The sequence below is a fragment of the Mirounga angustirostris genome, unplaced genomic scaffold (genome assembly GCF_029215605.1).
Source record: "Mirounga angustirostris isolate CCGP_5_RB_7025 unplaced genomic scaffold, mMirAng1.0.hap1 SCAF_8, whole genome shotgun sequence".
Classification (NCBI taxonomy): Eukaryota; Metazoa; Chordata; class Mammalia; order Carnivora; family Phocidae; genus Mirounga; species Mirounga angustirostris.
In genome coordinates, this window is record NW_026991716.1 from 142,389,272 (window position 1) to 142,405,485 (window position 16,214).

The 16,214-nt window shown below is 36.3% G+C and overlaps 1 protein-coding gene across 14 annotated transcripts in view; it reads right to left on the reverse strand.

The window, feature by feature from the left end:
- The window catches only part of PDE10A (phosphodiesterase 10A), a 297,734-nt gene that overhangs the window by 161,464 nt on the left and 120,056 nt on the right, over nucleotides 1-16,214 (reverse strand). The gene's annotated exons all lie outside the window — the stretch shown is intronic.

Consider the following 16,214-nt stretch of genomic DNA (forward strand, 5'->3'; position numbering starts at 1 on the left):
AAAAATATTTTGCATCAAAAATCACTTGCCTTTCTAACTTCCTCTTTAAAGCATCACACACAAACAGAGAAACTAAAGTTATGTATCTTAGAAATTGCCAATAACTTAATATGGTCTAAGTATCTTACATATTAGAATTTCATATAAAGAGTTAAAGAAGAAAGTTCTAATAGGACTTACTCTGGAACTTAATATTCTTAGCCCCACTGTAAAATGACGTACCAAAAGCTGAACAGGCACTACAGTATGACGATAGTCACAGGCCAAACTGAAATCTGAGTACCTCCACTGACATTTAAAGAATTATTAAGTCCATCTTCAATAATTCTCATACATATGTAACTATGAAAATAAATATGGTTATTTACATGTTTTAGATAAAATCTTTAAGTGAAAACATCATATAAATTCCAAAGTAAGGAGTTTTGACTATGATTGATCTAAGGACCCTTGACTTTTCAAACCCTTAGCCTGAGATCAATTTTTCAAACATCCCTAGAATTAATGGTTCCTTACTGATTATAAGCTTTTGGTGTTTACAATTAGTCAAAGATAAAGCATTCCTTTCATCATTTTTATCATTTCCTGTTCAATTGCTTTGGAAGTAAGTGTGAGAACTGTCCTTATTTTGCTGGGACTCTGTTCAACGTTCAGTGTTTTATGAGTCACTCTTGATAATGTTTCATGATTTACACAGATTAGAGGGATGAACGCTTTCCCTGCTCCTGAAGCTGAGCGTGGAGCCTACTTAAAAAACAAAACAAACAAAACAAAAACAATAGAAAATGTAAAAGTTGTACAGGTTCTAGAAGTTTCCAACAAAACTTTATTCCTTAATGTTTCACAAACCTAGAGATACACTTTTTGCTTCAATTTCAAAAGATTGAGGCACTGCATTAAGATATCTGTAAGTGACTGATACTGACATGACAAACCACAAACAAGTGCACAATTGACCAGAGATTGAAACTTCACTGTATTGATTTGTTTCATACTGAACAAGACACTATAGATTGTGAAAATCCTTTGAAAATACATCTTATCAAGTTTCCTTCAAACCTTTACATAAGTTCACACTGCTCTTAAGATAAACTCCAAAGCCCTTACATACAACCTCAAAGGTCCTGCACAGCCTGTCTCTGCTCACGTCTGCATCCACCTCCTCCGCGATGCTACAACAGAGCTCTGCACCCATGCAGTGCTCCCAACTCACGCTCCCTCTTTTCTTAAACCAGCAAACTCACACTCTCCTGTCCCATAGAACCCTTTCCTTGTCCCAACAAAGTAAGGTCTTCTTGTTACATTAACCCATTAAAAAATGACCTTCCTTTTTAGCACTTTTTTCCTAACTTTTTCCAGTTTTCTTGAAATACAATTGACATACCACACTGTATAAGTTTAGGGTGTACAGCATAATTTGACAATATGTCAGAAAATGATACTATAAGTTAACATTCATCATCCATATAGATACAAAAAATATATCTTTTTTCTTGTGATGAGAACTTCTAGGAGCTACTCTCTTAACAACTTTCCTTTATATCCTACTTCAATGTTAACTACAGTCATCATGTTGTACATTATGTCCCTAGTACATACTTATCATACAACTGGAAGTTTGTCCCTTTTGTCCACCTTCCTCCAAATCGCTCTCAAACCAATCCCACCTCTGGTAACCAAAAATCTGATCCCTTTTGCTGGGCCATTTTTTTTTTTTAATTCCACAAAAAAGTGAGATCATGCAATATCTACCTTTTTCTGTCTGACAGCACTTAGCATAATGTCCTTAGGATCCATCCATCCATGTTGTCACAAGTGGCAGGATTTCCTCCCTTTTTATGGCTGAATAATATTCCCTTATATACATACATATACCAAACCTTCTTCATCTGTTCATGTGTTAATGGACACTCAGGTTCTATCCACATCTTGGCTGTTGTGAATTACGCTGCAGTGCAGATAAAGGTGCAGAGATTTCTTCAACACGGTGTTGTCCTTTCCCTCATCTATATTCTCAGCAGTGCAACTGCTAGATCACAGGGTAGCTCTATTTTTAAATTTTTGAGGAGCCTCCATACTCTCTTTCACAGTAGCTGCACCAGCTTGCATTCCCACCAACAGCACACAAGGGTTCCTTTTTCTCCACACCCTAGCCAACAAATTGTTATCTCATTTTTTTTTAAATTTAAGTATTTTAATTCCAGTATAGTAAACATACAGTGTTATATTAGTCTAAGTTGTACAAATAGTGATTCAACACTTTCATACATCACTGTGTGCCCATCTTGAAAAGTGCTCTCTTTCATCCCCATCACTTATTTCCCCCAACCTCACCCACCTCCCCTCTGGTAAACACCCATTTGTTCTCTTCAGTTCAGAGTTTCTTTTTTTCTTCCCTTTGTTTTGTTTCTTTTTTTTTTTTTTTTAAAGATTTTATTTATTTATTTGAGACAGAGAGAATGAGAGACAGAGAGCATGAGAGGGAGGAGGGTCAGAGGGAGAAGCAGACTCCCTGCTGAGCAGGAAGCCCGATGCGGGACTCGATCCCGGGACTCCAGGAGCATGACCTGAGCCGAAGGCAGTCGCCCAACCAACTGAGCCACCCAGGCGCCCAGCCTTTGTTTTGTTTCTTAAATTCCACATATGAGTGAGATCATATGGTATTTGTCTTTCTCTGACTTATCTTGCTTAGTATATAAAATTCCATTATATATACGTACACACACCCCCCCACACAGATCTTTATCCATTCATCTGTTGATGGACACTTGGGCTGTTTCCATAATTTGGCTAATGTTGATAATGCTGCTGTAAACATAGGGGCGCATGTATCCCTTTGAATTTTTTTGTATTCTTTGGGTAAATACTCAGTAGTGCAATTATTGGATCGTAGTATAGTTCTACTTTTAATTTTTTTTTTTAAAGATTTTATTTATTTATTTGACAGAGAGATAGAGAGCACAAGTAGGCAGAGAGGCAGGCAGAGGGAGAGGGAGAAGCAGGCTCTCCGCCGAACAGGGAGCCCGATGCAGGGCTCGATCCCAGGACCCTGGGATCATGACCTGAGCCGAAGGCAGCCGTTTAACCGACTGAGCCACCCAGGCGCCCCCTACTTTTAATTTTTTGATGAACCTCCATACTGTTTTCCACAGTGGCTGCACCAGTTTGCATTCTCACCAACAGCACAAAACGGTTCCTCTTTCTCCACATCTTTGCCAACACTTGTTTGTTTTTGATTTTAGCCATTCTGACAGGTGTGAGGTAACATCTCATTGTAGTTTTGATTTGTATTTCCCTGATGATCAGTGGTGTTCAACATCTTTTCAAGGGTCTGTTGGCCATCTGTAGGTCTTCTTTGGGAAAATGTCTGTTCATGTCTTCTGCCCATTTTTAAATTGGATTATTTGTTTCAGAAGTGTTGAGTTCTAGAAGTTTTTTTTTTTATATATGTATATTTTGGATACTATCCCTTTATTGGATATGTCATTTGCAAATATCTTCTCCCATTCAAGTAGGTTGCCTTTTATTTTGTTGATTATTTCCTTTGCTGTGCAGAAGCTTTTTATTTTGATGTAGTGCCAACAGCTTATTTTTGCTTTATTTCCCTTGCCTCAGGAGACATATCTAGAAAAATGTTGCTACAGCCGATGTCAGACCTTATTGCCTATGTTCTCTTCTAGGATTTTTATGGTTTCTGGTCTCACATTTAGGTCTTTAATGCATTTTGAGTTTAGTCTTTGTGTATGGTGTAAAAAAGAGATCCAGTCTTCCCAACACCATTTGTTAAGTGACTGCCCTTTTCCCATTGGCTATTGTTTCCTGCTTTGTCAAAGATTAATTGGCCATACAGTTGTGGGTTCATTTCTGGGCTCTATTCTGTTCTATTGATCTATGAGTCTATTTTTGTGCCAGTGCCATACTGTTTAGATTACTACAGCTTTGTAATAGAACTTGAAGTCTGGAATTGCAATACCTCTGGCTTTGCTTTTCTTTTTCAAGATTGTTTTGGCAACATGGGCATTTTTGTGGTTCCATATAAATTTTAAGTTATTTTTGTTCTAGTATTTTCTGTGGAAATACTATTGGTATTTTGGTAGGGATTGCATTAAATCTGTAGATTGCATTTAACATTATTTTAACAATATTTGTTCTTCCAATCCATGAACACAGAATGTCTTTCCATTTCTTTGTGTCCTCTTCAATTTCTTTCATCAATGTTTTAGTTTTAGGGTTAAGGTCTTCCACTTTTTTGGTTAGGTTTATTCCTAGGTGTCTTTATTATTTTTGGTGCAATTGTAAATGGGATTGTTTTCTTAATCTCCTTTTCTGCTGCTTCATTATTAGTATATAGAAATGCAACAGATTTCTGCACATTGATTTTGTATCTTGCACTTTATTGAATTCCTTTATCAGTTCTAGTTTTTTGGTGGTATCTTTCATGTCATCGGTAAACAGTAAAAGTTTTACTTCCTCCTTACCAATTTGGATGCCTTTTATTTCTTTTTGTTGTCTCATTGCTGTGGCTAGGGCTTCCAGTATTATGTGGAATAAAAGTGGTGAGAGTGGACATACCTGTCTTGTTCCTGAACAGAGGGAAAGCTCTCAGTTTTTCACCACTGAGTATGAAGTCAAGCTGTGGGTTTTTTATATGTGGCCTGTATTATGTTGTGGCATATTCCCTCTAAACCTACTCTGTTGAGGGTTTTTATCATGAATGGATGTTGTACTGTGTCAAATGCTTTTTCTGCATCTATTGAAATGTTCATGGTTTTTTTTGTCCTTTCTCTTATTGATGTGATATATGATGTTGTTTGATTTGTCAATATTGAACCACCCTTGCATCCTGGCAATAAATCCCACTTGATCGTGGTGAATGATATTTTTAATGTATTGTTGGATTCAGTTTGCTAATATTTTGTTGGGGACTTTTGCATCTATGCTCATCAGAAATATTGGCTTTTAGTGCTTTTTCACGTTGTCTTTTTCTGGTTTTGGTATCAGGGTAATGCAGGCCTCACAGAATGAATTTGGAAGTTTTTCCTCCTCTTCCATTTTTTGGAATAGTTTGAGAAGAATAGATATTACTCTTCTTTACATGTTTGGTAGAATTTACCATTTGGTCCTGAACTTTTGTTTGTTGGCAGTTTTTTGTCTACTGATTCAGTTTCATTGCTGGTCATTGGTCTGCTCAAATTTTCTATTTCTTCCTGATTCAATTTTGGAAGGTTATAGGTTTCTAGAAATTTATCCACTTCTTCTAGGTTGTCCAATTTTTTGCATATAATTTTTCATAATATCCTCCTATAGTCCTTTGTATTTCTGTGGTGTCAGTTATTTCTCCTTTTTCATCTCTGGTTTTGTTTTTTTGAGCCCTCTTCTTTCTTCGATGAGTAGCTAAAGGTTTATCAATTTTGTTGATCTTTTCAAAGAACCAGCTCCTGGTTTCACTGATCTGTTCTACTGGCTTTTTTTAGTTTCTGTTTTATTTCTGCTCTAATCTTTATTATTCCCTTCCTTCTAATAGGTTTGGGGGTTTGTTTGTTCTTTTTCTAGCTCCTTTAAGTCTGAGGTTGTCTGAAATTTTTGCTTCTTGAGGTAGGGCTATACTGCTATAAACTTCCTTCTTAGACCTGCTTTTGTTGCATCCCAAAGATTTTGTTGCATCCTTCTCTCTTGTCTTTTTGATGCTAGCCATTCTAATAGGCAAGATCTGATACCTTAATGTCATTTTGACTTTCATTTCCCTAATTGGTGATGTTGAGTATCTTTTCATGTACCTGTTGGCCATTCCTATATATTCATTGGAAAAATGTCTACTTAGGTCTATTTTTCATTGAATTATTGTTTAATGTTCCTGTTTTAGGTTTTGGTTTTCTGTGTTTTTTTTTTTTTCTATTGAGTTATATGAATTCCTTATATATTTTGGATATTAATCCCATATCAGATAGATGGTTTTCCTATTCCATAGGTTGTCTTTTCACTGTAGATTTTTTTCTTTTGATGTGCAAAAGCTTTTTTAGCTTAATGTAGTCCCACTTATTTATGTTTGCTTCCATTGCTGTGCTTTAGGTGTCCCACCCAATAAATTGTTGCCAAGACCCATGTCAAGGAGTTTTTAACCAATGTTTTCTTCTAGAAGTATTATGGTTTCAGGTCTTACATTTTAATCTTTGATTCATTTTGAGTTAATTTTTGTGAATCATGTAAGACAGAGGTGGAATTTCATTCCTTTACATGTCAATGTCCAATTTTCTCAGCACCATTTAATGAAAAGACTGTCTTTTCTGCATTGAGTATAACTGACTCCAATGTCAAATATCAGTTGACCCTATATGCTTATTTATTTCTGGGCTCTCAGTTCTGTTCCTTTGGCCTATTTGTCTGTTTTTATGCCAGTATCATACTGCTTTGATTAACGGATCCTGAAATCAGAAAATGTGATTCCTCCTGCTCTGGTCTTCTTTCTCAGAATTGCTTTGGCTATTCATAGTCTTTTGTGGTTCTATATAAATTTTAGGATTGTTTTTTCTACTTCTGTGAAAACATGCCATTGGAATCTTCATAGGAATTGCACTGAATCTATAGATGGCTTTTGGTAGTACTGACTTTTTTTTAATTTATTTTTTTTATTATGTTATGTTAATCACCATACTTTACATCATTAGCTTTTGATGTAGTATTCCATGATGCATTGTTTGCATATAACACCCAGTGCTCCATTTAGTACGTGCCCTCTTTAATACCCATCATCAGTCTAACCCATCCACCCACCCCCCTCCTCTCTAGAACCCTCAGTTTGTTTTTCAGAGTCCATCGTCTCTCATGGTTCATCTCCCCCTCCGATTTCCCCTGCTTCATTCTTCCCCTCTTGCTATCTTCTTCTTCTTCTTTTTTTTTTTTTTAACATATAATGTATTATTTGTTTCAGAGGTACAGGTCTGTGATTCAACAGTCTTGCACAATTCACATCGCTCACCATAGTACATACCCTCCCCAATGTCTATCACCCAGCCATCCCATCCCTCCCACCCCCCACCACTTCAGCAACCCTCAGTTTGTTTCCTGAGATTAAGAATTCCTCATATCAGTGAGGTCATATGATATATGTCTTTCTCTGATGGTAGTATTGACATTTTAGCAATATTAATTCTTCCAACCTGTGAATACAGGATACCTCTCCATTTACTTGTGCTTTCCTCAATTTCTTTCATCAAAGTCCTGTAGTTTTCATACTAGCGATCTTTCACCTCAAGTAAATGTACTCCTAAGTATTGTATTCCCAATGTATTCCTAATTTTATTGTTTTTGATACTACTGTAAATGAAACCACTTTATTTCTTTTTCAGATAATTTATTCTTTGTGTACAGAAACAGTACTGATTTTTGTATGTTAATTTTGTATCCTGCAACTATACTGACTTCATTGATAAGATCTAACAATTTTTTGGTGGAGGTCTTTAGGATCTTCTGTATGTAAAATCCTGTCATCTGCAAATAGAGACATTTTACTTCTTTGTTTCCAATTCTGATGCCTTTTATTTCTTTTTCTTGCCTGACTGCTCAGGCTAGGACTTTCAGTACCATGTCAAATAGGAGTGGCAAGAGTGGGCACCCTTGTCTTGTTCCTGATCTTAGAGGAAATATTTTCAACCTTAGCATATTATATAATTTATTTAGGGTGGGGAGACTGGGTAAAACTGGTCAAAAGTTACAAACTTCAAATTATAAGACAAATAAGTACTGAGGATATAATGTACAACATGGTGACTACAGTTAACATTGCTGTATAGAATAATTGAAAGTCACTAAGAGAATAAACCTTAAAATTTCTTACTCTTTTTTGCCCCCTTTAGAAACAGTAAGTTCATGGGGCGCCTGGGTGGCTCAGTCGTTAAGCGTCTGCCTTCGGCTCAGGTCATGATCCCAGGGTCCTGGGATCGAGCCCCGCATCGGGCTCCCTGCTCAGAGGGGAGTCTGCTTCTCATTCTGACCCTCCCCCCTCTTGTGCTTTCTCTTATTTTCTCTCTCTCTTAAATAAATAAATAAAATCTTAAAAAGAAAAAAAGGTACTGAGGGGTGCCTGGGTGGCTCAGTTGTCAAGCATCTGCCTTCGGCTCAGGTCATGGTCCCAGGGTCCTGGGATCGAGCCCCACATCGGGCTCCCTGCTCAGCGGGGGGCTTGCTTCTCCCTCTCCCACCCCCCCTGCTTGTGTTCCCTCTCTCGCTCTGTCTCTCTCTGTCAAATAAATAAATAAATAAATAAAATCTTAAAAAAAAAAAAAAAGAAACAGTAAGTTCCATTACAACTGAATTCATGTCCAATACTTAACAAATGCTAAGCACATAGTAGATAGTTGGCAAATTTTAGTAAAAGGAATTAATTTTAAACCTAAAATGATGACTCTGGGACAGAAATTGAGCTGTGTATTTTTCTAGACCGCATTTCAGCGGTAACAATCTATGTAACAATCTAAATGATTGTTACTATGTAACAATGTTCCTATGTAACAATCTAAATGACTAATGATAACATATTATGAGGGGAGAAGCAAAATGCAGAAAAAAGCCAGTAAGGGATTAGTGAATATACATTGTTTATTATCCCTTGCAATGGAAAAGCAGCCAAACAAGCAGAGGATAATGGTTTAAACTACATTAGAATTATTGAAACCTGGGGAAAACTTTCCCTACAAGAAAAACTCCAGAAGTTTCTATTTTTTTTATTAAAAAGCAACATATATAAGAATATAAACTTCCCGGGCGCCTGGGTAGCTCAGTTGGTTAAGCGACTGCCTTCGGCTCAGGTGATGATCCTGGAGTCCTGGGATCGAGTCCCGCATCAGGCTCCCTGCTCAGCAGGGAGTCTGCTTCTCCCTCTGACCCTCCTCCCTCTCATGCTCTATCTCATTCTCTCTCTCTCAAATAAATAAATAAAATCTTTAAAAAAAAAAAAAAGAATATAAACTTCCCTGTAAATCCCCCAAATCCAGAAACAACCACAATGATACATATTTTACTAGCTCTTTGTCTACACAATTATATATGATTATTATCTTGTAAAAGATTGTAATATATCCTGTTCTGCAACTCACCATACTTTAATGAAGCTATCAATTAAAACACCTATTTTGGATGGATAGAGTTCCAAACTCTAGTCTCCCCCCCCCAACACTTTTCCTATTACAGTCAATGCAGAACATGAATAACCAGTTAAAATGAGAGTAGAAAGAAAAAATTTTAACACTATCTTCTTCCATTCTTAAAATAAGAAAAATATTTTCAAGATATGAAATCCATAGCAAAACTATTCCCCAATATATCAAAATTGCCAGTACAACAAAAGCAAAAAAACAAACAAAAGTCCGAAAACTTTAAAAAAGGTGGGGGAGTGTTACCGAGCATATTCATCTTAACCAACCGCTGCTTGCGTTGACCTGTTGGGTTCACCCCTTGCTTTCAACCACCCTGCCTTCTATCAAATTGCTTCTACGCAGAATTTCCCATACCAAACCCTCCCTCCTCTCCAGGCTAACCTAGAAGTAAATCACAGCAAGCCCTGCAGCCCTGCTTTTGATCCTACTGCTCCCCCAGCCAACCCAGGACCTCGTTTGCTCTTCCATAGGCCTCCAATGCCCAGGACAGTGGTTCTCAAAGGTGAGTTTGCACTAGAATTACCTGGAAGGGCTTGTCAAAACACAGACTATAGGCCCCACTGTAGGAGTTTCTGATTCCAGGGGTCTTAAGTAAGATAAGGCCAATGGCATTTCTAACTAGTTCCCAAGTGATGTCCATGTTTGTGTGGGGAATCACACTTTGAGAATCAGCGGCCCGGATGAAGAACCAATTCCTACAAAAAGCTGTCTCAATTTTCATACCTCTTGGTGTCCTCAGTTCTCCCAGCATTGTCTTGAAAACCCACACCACACCACTCAACACTGGATTACACAGCCTTGGTTGCTGTATTCTCACAGGTTCTCACCTTCTTTCCACACCAGAAGATTATAAATCCTTCAAGGGCAGTAAACACAAGAAATATGGCTCCTGTGACTCACAGGGAACCAGGACACAGCAAATAGACAGACATATGTGCTTAATACAGAGGCCCCATCTGACTGGCTAAAAACAATGTGAATCTTAAAATCTCAAGCAAATTTAATTCTACTAAAAATTTCTGTTTGCTATATTATGGTAGATGTTTTCAAATATACCAGCAACAAATCCTGAAATAACCTTATTCTGTGATTATGTGTTTATTATTTGTCTTCTCCTATCAGAAAGTGACCTTCAAGGGAACAAGTTTATATTCCTTGTTCTCCAATTATATTTCCATAGTAGGGACTCAAGAAATATTTGTTAGTCAGCATACTGAATGACTAGCTAGAGAAATGAGTACTATTTGCTCATATTCTAGCTACAACCTGGCCACTCAAATGTCTGTTTCTAGAAATTATTATTCAATCTTTAATCAATCTGGATCATTGTTAAACCTTCAGAAGCTTTTAAGGAGTAGATTGAAAAAAAACAGAAATGGTTATACCACTCATCTCACAAGTTTTCATTTTAGTTTTCAAATCTGTGTTAAGTGAAACAAAATTTTAAATGCTGAAAGGAATTCTATTAAATAGATTCAATGATTTTATTTAATTTTTTTTTAAGATTTTATTTATTTATTTGACAGAGAGAGAGCTGGAGAGCACAAGCAGTGGGAGTGGCAGAGGGAGAGGGAGAAGCAGGCTTCCTGCTGAGCAGGGAGCCTGACGTGGGGCTCGATCCCAGCACCTGGGATCCCAGGATCATGACCTGAGCCGAAGGCAGACGCTTAATGACTGAGCCACCCAGGTGCCCCTAAATAGACTCAATGATTTTAAATTAAGCATCTTTTTCTACTACATGTGCAATTAGAAAATACAACTTGTATAAAAAGAAACACCAATGAAAACAAAGTATTTTCAAAAATCCATTAGCTCCTAATATTTTCATTCATTAAAATCACTTATAAACAAAACTTTAACTTAGGAAATGTAGTAATGACGTTGAATGTACAAATAATAGCTACCACTGATAGGAACTTTATAGACACTAGAAAAACTGCTTCAGAAATCAATCTAGCTTATAACAAAGCTATTAAAATTGTTTGAATTAGTTTCATAATTACTAACAATATTTGTGATGATCTGAATTAATCTTTAGTTATCAAAATCCCAATCAACTTGATAAGATTGCTACAGAGCCCAAACACTCTCAAAAAAGAATATATTAAGATACATCTTTGCAATAATATGAACAATTATCAGAATTAATGGAATACATCAAGTAATTCTTTGCAAATAAACTTTATTCCCCTTCCAGTTACCAGATTGTGAATTATACTTATTTATAATTCAAACAAGGCATTCAACCCATTTTATTTCCATTCCAAAAAGAAAGAAAAGAAAGATATGAAATTTCTATGTGAAAATGTAATTTCCATATTTGAGATGAAGCAATTTCAAGGAAAAGAAAGTGCCCAAAATGAAGTTCCAAGTAAGCCATTTCAATGATTTTTTTCCTTATTCATGATATATATTAACAGTTAACACATAATTTTTATTGTCCTACTTACTAAAATCTTCTAACACTGCATGCTTTGGAAAAGTAATTTGTGCCCCATTATTTAAAATCCCACCACATTATAAATACGAGCACAGAAAACATCTGTTATATACTAAGCAGACAAATGCTATTTAATCTTCATTTCAGGCTGCATATAGTAGGTTTAGGGGGCATGACTTAAATCTCACTAATTTTAGGTATGAAATATTTAGTAGTTTTATTTGAATGAAAATTATTCCGTCTCTATAATCATGGAGAGGTGAAAAATACATAGTAACTATATTCTTTGAGTAAAAAAAGAAAACATTCATGTATTTGTTGAAAATATTTAAGGCAGTTGACAGTACCCATATTTTCATTATTATTGGGCATTTATAGGTACACTGATAGTGATAGGGTCTGCTATTTAATAGTTTAGATATATAAACACAATAATAACAGAAATCATTAGACATAAAAGATGACACTGCTACTCATAATTCTTAAATGATCTGGGTTCAATCAATCACTCTCTTGAATGCCAAACAGCTTCCCTTTAGAATATGAGTATCACAGTTACATTTTGGGGATTGTAAACAAAATCCATGTATTTAAATATTATTCTAATACCAGAAGATGCCAAATATAGTATACCGACTTCCAACATTCTCACTTCTTCACACACCCCTTCTGATATCACCAGCATTGTCCACTAACAGTTTTTTACATTAGAAGCCAAAAGGGGACATTGCTGATGGTCAAGGTAATTCATGATCCTCCCTGAACATAACTGAAATACTGAAATGGCATTAGGGATGTAAAACTGTATTCCATCTTAAGATGTTGTCACAAGATTCACCATCTCCTAATGTTTATTGATTAATTTTATATTTACACCTTGATACTTGTGTAGACGTTAAATAGTTTAGTAATCGGAGGCCTGATGCATGCCAGCTGGGCCTGTCAAATGTAGAATTCAGGATCAGAGGCCCACCTTCAAAAGGCAATCTGCCTCACAACTACAGATAGAACTTTATGCATTTAAAATGCAAGTGCTATAAAAGCAATAAAATTAAACCGAAAACAGTAACAGTAAAGACTTCGGAAATTTAAATCTCTGAAGACATGTGGTGGTTCACCCTTTCCCAACCCCCTTTCTCTGTCAACACAAAGCAGAGTGATCCACTGTGATGTGGACCCCCCCACAGCCCACTCCGGCTCAGAGACTCCAGCCTGGTCTATGCTCGACCTCACTGTCAGACTAACCAGAAGGACTACTCTCTTCCTCTATTTGTTTGACTGCAAGCTCCTCAGAAACATAAACATCGAGTACCTCAACCGTGCTTCACACATAGTTTGCTGAAAACATGAAAGACAACGTACCTTGAGGGATTTAAAACTACGTATTACATAACCCCTTCCCTCAAGAAGCTTTTAAACGAGTAGTGGGGAGATAAGAAGAGCATACAAGTAGTTCCAGTATCAGGCACAATATGAAAACCAAGTGAAGAACAGAGGTTCACCTGGAGGCTGACAATCTAACTTAGTTAGATAGATTCCATCTATTTATTCGTTCATTCAGAAATGTTTAGCGAACCCCTCCACCATGCATCAGGTGTGTTGTTGGTAAGGGACACAAACATAACCATGACTCCCACAGTCTACGCCCTCCAGTCACTGTCAGCTCAGAGTCACTGTCTGGGGACTGACAAGAACCAGATGCTGGACCTCCAGAGATCCTTTAGCTCCCCTCAGTGCAATTTCAAAATCTACCAAATGACCAGACTGCCTTATCTTCACTTGTTGTAATCAGACGTAAAGGGTTGATATACGTGAAATTCCTTGGAAATGACAACTGCTCTATGGTCACCCAATACTGATGCATTGTAAATACTGCCACAGTCCAACTAAAACATGCCACGCATTCTCCACTTCTTCAGCATTTTGGCTCTGTGCACTAAGTGAGTAGGTGCTCAATAAAATACTAAATGAATGAAGAAAAACTAGCTTTTTTAACAGTATGACGTCATCATTAAAAAAACACAAGCAGTGTGAAAGTTGGCCATTTTAAAAGCAAACATAATTTTTAATGCAAATAATCATCCCATTATTCATTTGTTTAATAAATCTGAATTCTCAAACATGATCTTTCTCTAAACAGAATATACCATTACACAATTTCCCCCACAGTGTAGATCATTTCCACATGAGGCTGGCTTATCAGTGGTTAAAAAAGAAATAAAATAAATGTTTAGTGAGTACTTATACTGTATAAAGCATTGTGCAAGTTATTTACTCCAGCACAGTTTTCCTTGGTTCATTTTCTTTTACTAAACTGACACAAAATGAAATAATCTGGATAGGCCTGTCCCACTCATTTTCAACAAACTATTCTCCCAGAACTTCTAGCTGTCACACTTTGTTCCTGGGTCCGCCATGGAAACGGAAACACTCCCTAAAAACCCTGTCCACAAAGATGTCCTTCCTCAAAACATTTTCAATGGAGCAATTTGGAAGGAGAATAAGGCCTAGTTGAGGAAAACACAATTTTTAAAAAAATAATGAGGAGGGAGCAAGGGAAAAGAAACAAAATGCTTCAACTGACCACTACCTTAATCCATAATTACATAAATGAAATAAAGATATTTAGCTGGCTTTCTGTATTTCAAAGAAAACTGGGCGATGCCATTCACACAAGATTCGTGCTACACCTCGTTCCTACACCCTCTGCAAGGGCTGCGCTACAGAATCTCACTGAACATAAAGTGGATGTCTTGAGATACATTCTCGTGATAAACTCCCTGGGAAGAAGGGGTGACAGGGTCCCACCAGGCTGCAGTGGTAGAATGAAAGACTCCGGTTTGCACTTGCACTGCAAGCCGTCTGCATCCTTGTGCTGTGTGTGTCCCCACCACCAGCTTGGAAGCCCCAAGTCACACCTCATGCAAACTCTTTTTGTTCCTGATCCCTGCAACCATCTGTAGCCCTCTGCAGGGCCACCAGCCAGATCATCTCCGTCCAACCACAAGTTTTTCTTCAGGTGTAACTGAGCATTGCTTCAGTTACACTCAGCTATTCTTAATAATCATTTAACTCTTGAGTATATGTACTCAACAGTTTAAGGTATTATTTGATTAACTAATACAGAAAACAGATTTGAAAGATAAGGAATGACACATTCAAATATTTATAAAAATCTAAGAGTTAACTATCATTGTAACATTAAGAGAGTATGCAAATTTTTTCATTTTCTAGGACCTATCCTCAGTTTCCTATCTCACAAATATCCTTTATTCTTACACTATATCATGATCCATCATTACATAGCAAGTTGAAATCTGCATCTTTATATGATGTGCCTAAAGCACAATGCAGTCATACTTTTGAAAGTGCCAAACATCTCAATTGTTTTCAAATGTTTGAGGTTTGTAATAACTGAGATATGCCATTTCAAGCTTTGTTTTTAATATTAAATGTTATGGTTGTTTTGAAAAGAATACATTTCTCTGACGTATTTATATTTCTCTCTCCCTCTCCCTTACCCCTCCCTCTCAATCCATAAACACACACACACATACTCATGCACATGTACTTTACTTTAAGTGGGCGCATGGAGCCCAATGAGGGGCTCAAATGCACGACCTTGAGATCAAGACCTGAGCTGAGATCAAGAGTCAGATGTTTAACCAACTGAGCCACCCAGGCGCCCACATATGTACTCTAAAATCTAATTTGTGCCTTGATGCCAAAAGCTCTCTTCTGGAAATATTTATCTCTTTAATATAAAAATTATGTCAGAAAATTACAGAAACTTTGAAAGCGGAGGAAAATCAGCTCCAAGCAGCATACTAGTACCACAGTTCTAACAGCATAACATTTTATAGTGATCATTTTTAAACTACCGGCATTTTTAAGCTTTATAGCATTTTGTTACACTAAATAAATTTCCAGAAAAATAGCATGTATTTTTGTTTTTAACATAAAAGTTCTTCATATAGTTAAAATCATGTAACATAATTTTCTACTATAAGAAGAATATTCATAGAAATAAGAAGTCCTATTTAGCCAAATATAGATTCATTTAAAATTAAAACCATACTAAAATATTCAAATCCAATCAAATCCAATACATTTATACATATTCAACATGGAGGGAAATTTATTTCACTTCACATCCCCTTCGAGCCCACATTTCTTTTTTTTGTAAATATAACAGCATCTTAAGTTCATGAGTGTGAACAAAACATCTAATGCAAAGTCAAGAGTTCTTTACCTACTGTGTCCATAGAAAAATTGTTTTAAAGACTTCTTTTTGTAAAAGGTAATAATATAAATATATTTTTGAAATATAAAGAACATTGTGCAATCATTAATAACAATCATTAAATAAAATCAAGTCTAATATTGACTTCTGCATTTTTCAATATGGTCATGTCTAAATAAATTTTCAAAAGTTCTTTGCAAGTTTTTTTGAGTCAAGGACCTTATTTATTTCCCCTCATTCTAACTTATTTTATCTTTTTAAACAGAACAAAACTTTTACAGAATTAAAATGCCAATTTTGTCTACTTTATATGTTACTTTCCAGCAGTTTTCTTGTCACTATAAACTAGAAAATAATCCACACTCAATCTGAATAAGAT